We start from the raw sequence: 6,893 nt of genomic DNA, 5'->3' as shown, positions 1-6,893 counted from the left end.
CAATGAGCTTTGTTTTGGTGTTTATTAACAATGCATATTTTTCTGTATTTTTCATATATTTCCAGATTATATTTGAATCTGGATTTAGTATAAGTTTTTTCTTACAAAGTCAAACAAATTAGTGAGAAAAGTATGCATGCAATAGTATAGAGATAATTCATCACTTTCCAGAGATATCATACAGTAGCCTTTCTACCCAGTTAATTCTTCTCTTTTCCATTAGGTCTATAACATCACGTGATTAAAACTGACTCGCTGAATCCTTCTAAGCTCTATGTAGAAACAGGAAGTCTCTTTTCCCTGCATGAGTCATCATTAGAACTACAATTCTACATCGCTGCAAAGTCCCCAGCAGCCCAGCTCCACCTCCTCTTTAACTCCTGACTCCTCTGCCTCAGTCTCCCCCCTGCCAGGGACTATGCAGTGATGTAGGATTGTAGGTCTAATGATGACTCACGCAGGGAAAGGAGACTTATTGTTTCTACATAGAGCTTAGAAGGATTCAGCTAGTCTGTTTTTAAGCATGTGGACCTAATGGAAAAGAGAAGAATTAACTTTGTAAATAGGGAAAATGAGCAATTGTAAGTACACAGTGCTATATAATATGAAGATTGCAATATATTAACAGGATAAAAACTGTTATGGGAGTCCGTCTTTAAAGGTCTTGTCAACTTTGGTAAATCCATATTGGTAGAAGGTTCTCTTGAATATCAATATGCTTATCACAAAACCGTCTTCCCCAAGGAACACTTATGTCTCTAATCTGCCTTTCTGTGCAGGGTGTCCTTCACCCACCAAATAAGCAAAATACTAATTCTTCCAGAGGAATTTATTTTTCAGTTTACTTAAAAAAATCATAATTCTCGGCAGCATATTATCCTGTTTAAACAAAACACGTGCTTGCAAGAACAATGATACTCTTTAATTTTTTCTTTAACCTGTTTAGCTACTTTCTAGCATAAAAGTTGCAAATCTTTCAACTGTCACAAAAATGAAACTCCACTGGAAACCTTACTCCAGGGCAGGACTGGTGTGAGTTGTGGCAAAAAATCAGATGAGGGACAGGAGACCACGTGCAGGTAGGCAGTATGTAGTAAACCACAGGCCGTCCAGGAGACCACAGGCAGGTAGGCAGGAGACATCCATGAGACTGCAGGCAAGTAGGGCACAGGAAGCTGCAGGTAGGCGGGAGACATCCAGGAGAGCACAGACAAGTAGATGGGAGATGTCCAGGAGAGCACAGGCAGGTAGATGGGAGATGTCCAGGAGAGCACAGGCAGGTAGGCAGAGTGTAGGAAACCACAGGCAGGTTAAAGACATCAGGAGACCACAGGCAGACAGATGAAGTGCAGGAAACCGCAGGCAGGTGGAAGACATCAGGTGACTGCAACACAGGAAGGCAGGAGAAGTCCAGGAACTGCAGACAGCAGCTGAGCAGATCAACATGTATAGAGCAAGCCAGGGTCTAGCAACACTGAAGTCTTAATATCAAGACATAGGTGTGTGTCTTGAGGAGCGTTATTTAGTCCCAGGAGGATGCTGACTTGGGATCACACCGGGCCATCTGCAAAGCCCGACGTGGAGCACAGCAGAGTCTAGTGGACCGAGTGAGGGAAGCAAAGCACGGACCTGGGAGAGGTGCGTAACAAAAAATAATCATCTAATCATCTGTATAGTGCAGGACAGTACGAGAGACACCATTTTGCCGACTTTGACCAAGAAAAGGTCAAAGGATCCCCACCGGCTATTAACTCATCCCTAATAGGATTTATAAAAGTATTGAAAACTGTTCTTCCCCTTTAAATTTTAAACCAACTAACAAAATGTAGTGAAGTGTGCTGTTAGTTGACGCTAAATAAAATCCTTACTAATAACTGAACCTTACTCTGACAGTGAATTCGGTCACCACATACTGTAGTTTCTGTAAGAGTGCCGTCAAGAAAATGCCAAAACAAATTAGAAGATAAGTTGTCTAAATATATCCATCTGCAGAGGAGTGCCCTGACTATTCTGGTACTTTATTGTCCCTTAATGAGAGCCATTAGCTCCAATGTGGAAGAGTAGGAAATCATCACACGGGGAGCTAGCCTGCCAAACTTATTCAAGTGCCGAAAACTTACTGACTCCATAAAGTAAAAAAAAAACAACAATCCTTGTGTGACACACAAACTAGCACATGGTTACTGGCTATAGAAACTTATGGAAACATTATTTTTACATACGTTAATGGGAGTATCTCTCCGAGTAATATAGGCTGGTTATTAAGGTATTGCTCATAAGTAAGCACAGCTTCTATCCTGCACTTGTTTCCTCTTCATGTGTTTTCCTCCCTATCTATAATCTGTTTTTCTCTACTCTCCAAGACTGTACACGCTTTCTTCCCTGTAAAATACAATGTCGGAGCGCTCAAAATATAACATAATACAGATTTCAGTATCCACTCGCAACCAGAGTCAGCTGTTTTTATAGTTTGCTCAGGGGTCTCCTAACAGTTTCTGTTTAAGTTCCCCTATGGATCAGTGTCTTTGGCTTCACAATGTGCAACATTATTATTATTATTATTATTATAACAAGCAGACATTCAACCATAGTGGAAAACTATGTACACATGTTATTAGTGACCGTATGTTCCATTAGGGAGCCGAAGGATAATGTGGGGATGAATGGGACATGAAACCATTAAGAATTTCAGATAATTGGATATGTTACAATTTTTATTGCATTAGATTTTAGATATATTGCCTTAAAAAAATCTGGAAAAATGCTTTTACACTAGTGTATCTTATGCAAGACTAAAACGTGCCATAGTTTCAGTGGAATCGGCCATGAACTGAAAATACCATGGATCGTGAGAAAAGTGGCAGAGAAACATTCCCCAAAGAAAAATGTATGTATGAAAAAATGTATCATGTTCCGAGAAGAAAGTATCTGCATGTTTACAAATAGAAATCAGTAAATACACAAAGATACTGTACATAAAAGGAGCAAGACCCCTTGGTATCCTGCAGGGGTATTACTATAGGAGTAGCAGTTGTATTTGGGCTCTGGTGACTGGGTTGATCCTAACACTCCTCTGCCACTTGAGTAATAAAATGTTTGCAGTGTTGTTGTAGTGTAAAATGTCCAAAAAATTTGGCGCACATCATATTTACTCTAAAATTTGCAACTTCTCTGTTTTTCAAAACTTTTTAAAAAGTGGTTGGAAAAGTAGGTGAAGCTCATTGGGACATGATGGGACCATCACCGGTTCAACATATGTAATAAAAAAAAGTTATTACACATATCTAGTCCTGCTGGTATGCAGACGTGGACTTCAATATTTACCATTAGGACCAACAAAGGATGAACCAATGTATCAAGAGAGTGTTGCATTTTAATAAATTTGGTAAATCTTAATCCAATGCTCATCAGTTTAAAGGGAGTCTGTCAGCACAGAATGAAAGACACGTGCATCAATGCACATTGATGCATCTTGACATGGCCAAACAATTAAGTGCACCTTCCTACCTCCTAGTTTTCCTTCTATTTTGGTGTCTGAGACTCATTCATTTCCGTCAGTCCCATAGACAATGAATAGAGCAGAGGTCATGCATGTGCACCTTCACTTCATGCCATACAGAACTCCATTCTCTGCGTTCCATAACCCCATTATCGGGTTTTCAGGAGAGAAGAAAATTTGTTTTTGTGGGAATAACCCTAAAAAGAATTAGCTGTACTCATTTTTTTTACAGAAAATGTTATATAATTTCATTTCAGAATGAGGAAAAGTTTTGCAATCCTTTCTTCCCCGTTTGATAGACTTATAAAAGTTTGTAGTTTTCAGCCAAGAGGTTTTTTTTTTAATATATGTAGCTTTTATGATATTGTTTCCATGGTCGGGTGTCTGGATCTGTTGCTGTAGGTTTTCATTCCTAGAGGCCCAGTTTTCGCAACCGCATTGCCAAATTTCAGCTTTTAAACAATACCAGATGCCTAATACTTATGTCATAGCTGAAGTGGACTGTAAGGGAATGTACAAGGTTTTGTAGATCCGGATGCTTTACGTATGTCCAATCTAGTGCTGTAAATTATATGCAGATGTGAAAAACAGCAAAAAAAGTAAAATACTCCATAGTAGTGATGACTCTTAGCGAATGTGCAGGAATAAGGTGTTATCTGAGCATGCTCAGGTGTTAATCAAGTGTCTTCGGAGTGCTCGAATAATATGTTCGCGTCTCTGTGGCTGCATGTCTCGAGGCTGTTCTACAGCCTCAACACATGCAGGAATTGTCAGTTCCACATAAATGGCACACAGATCCACGCAGGGGATACAAAGTTCAGAAAAATAGATACATAGTTTTAACATAGAAAAACACAAAAGCAGCAATCGTGAGCTGAACGGCTAAGAAATGCCCGGAATAAGATCCTTCAGGCTGGTGTCCTGAGCAAGTAAGCCATGGAAGTGAAATGGGAAATCCAGCAACTTCTTTCATTAAAACAACACATTTATTTGCAAAATTAAAATATAGAAAAAAACAAAAAGTTAAAAAGACATCGACGCGCGTCGAGGCGCTTCAAGCTATACAAGCTCTCGATTAAGAGCTTGTATTGCTATAAATGCGTCGGCTTGTACAGATGAAAACGCATCGACTTTATCTCACGTCTTTTTTCATTTTTGTTTTTTTTTCAAAAGCTTGCAAATAAATATGATGTTTTAATAAATGTTGCTGTTGCTGGATTTCCCCATTTCACTTCCATGATGTAGTTTTAAGGGCTTGTCCTGGGTTGAGGTTCAAGTCTGCAGATTTGTGAATCCTCTCAGCGCTCATAGGATTCTCCACCCATCAGTAATGTGACCAAAAGTATGCGATTATGTATACTTCCGGCCACATTCCGACTAGACGTGCCCAACATTTCTAAGTTCAATTCAAGTCTATTCGGCATGTGACCGCATGTATGCAAATCGTATACTTGTGGTCACATTACTGCTCGCTCCCGGCACCGGAGAATTCTATATATGCCGTGAGGATTCACAAGCCTGCATCAACATAGGGTGACTCTAGACTTGAACCTCATTCCTGAAACCCCCCCGAATAAGCTGGGCATCCCACAGGCATGACCCTCCTGTAGTAAATGAAAATCTTCCCCAGGGGCACTTATTCCTCACATTGCTCCATGTGAGTATTCCAGAAGTTGTTCCCCTACTCTTCTAACAATGGGCGAGCTCCAGAGTAATTATCCTGCAGTGCACAATGCACCGCGTATAAGAAGACAAACCGAAAACAATGTACCCTGTATATGATTGTCACATCCAAGGTGATTTGTATCACAGTATATCAAATCTTTACTATTAAATCACAAAAAGTACAATGTAGGAAAACAGATGATAAAAACATTTTAATTACACAATAGTATGTACTGTAGAACATTTTAAAGTGTCTGATTGTGTCAAGGACACCCCCCCCCCTTAAATAGACTTTATGTAACTATATAAATATAGAAAATAAATACATCCTTGGAAAATGAAAATAGAATTAATACGAAGCATTAATATAGGATCTTAATCTATAAAGACAGGATACGGATACTGTATAGATACTGAGCCAGGGGTGTGCAGGGATAACAGTCCCCATTCTCATCATCTCCTGAGGAAGCTGCCATCACCAGCGAAACGATGTGACCAGTACACAGTATTATGGAGGCATCTTTGTCTGAGAACTGGCTTGGAGGCAGTTGGGCGCTTGTATGGCATCTGTAACTGATGACACTCACACACTTGTCTTTTTGATTACTCTCATTTTAGGACATTTGCTCGGCCTGAGACACAGATTTTGATGTGTTTGTTGCATTCATGATGGAGTTCAAAAGAAAGCAGATGTATCACTTCTGTTTAATGACCTGCAGAAAAAAAAAATTTTTGTTAAATTGGTCACAGATCCAACTGGTCAGTCGTTAACTAAAAGAAGATGATGATCCAAAAACGTCAGCACCTTTTTGGCAGTAAACTCATCTATACTTTTAGTCTCAGTTCACACATTGCATTTTATGTGCAGATTCTCCACTAGTAAAGTCCGCAGCATTTCACATTTTCTTTTCTGCATAATCCATCTATGTGAGTTTTGGGTGAGTTTTTGACACTGCAGATTTTCGGTGTATCAAAAACTCTTACAGGGATTTATAGAGATCTCATGGCCGCTGTGCTTTTTTCTTTCACTCAGCGTAAACATGTCGATTTCTCTTGCGGGTACGTTGAGTTTTATGTGCAGATTTTTCCTATAGACTTGTATTAGATGTGGAAAATCCGCAGGTAAAAAACGCATGGAATCCGCAAATGAATGTGTCAAGAAAGTTTCGTCAAAGCCTAATACCAGGAAAGTATCAAAAAGAAGGCAGCTTAATATAAAGCATAACGTACAAAAAAGAGACCAAAAAATGCAGCAATAAAAAAGCATGTAATAAAAGTACTCAAAAACACAATGAAAAAACGTAAGCAACCTCATTTACTTAATAAAAAAAAACTGCAACATCAAAAACTCACCAAAAGCTCAGCGTGGGAATGTAACCTTTTGTTAAATCGTGATCATTCTATTTCTGTTACAGAAAGTACAATATTTGAGAATATTTTACCCATTCATTCCGATGGTGAAAGTACTCCAGCCGATTTCACCTCTGACCTGCCTGACATCACTGGGACCAGTCTGCGTCGTGCAATATGTTGGTATAGTGACCAGGTCTTGGTTAGTATGGCTTCTTTTCTTCTCTGACTTGCCATTGTTTTGCAGTGTTGTTCCAAAAAAAAAGCACATCAAAAACACATGTATCAGTGCGGAAAATATGCATGGATTTTTTTTTTCAGCTTAAAAAATTAATGTGTAAAATCTGAACCAAATAGGCAAAATGCGAACCTGGCTGAA

This window comes from Ranitomeya variabilis, chromosome 2 (genome assembly GCF_051348905.1).
Source record: "Ranitomeya variabilis isolate aRanVar5 chromosome 2, aRanVar5.hap1, whole genome shotgun sequence".
Taxonomy (NCBI): domain Eukaryota; kingdom Metazoa; phylum Chordata; class Amphibia; order Anura; family Dendrobatidae; genus Ranitomeya; species Ranitomeya variabilis.
This window is presented reverse-complemented; position numbering follows the sequence as displayed.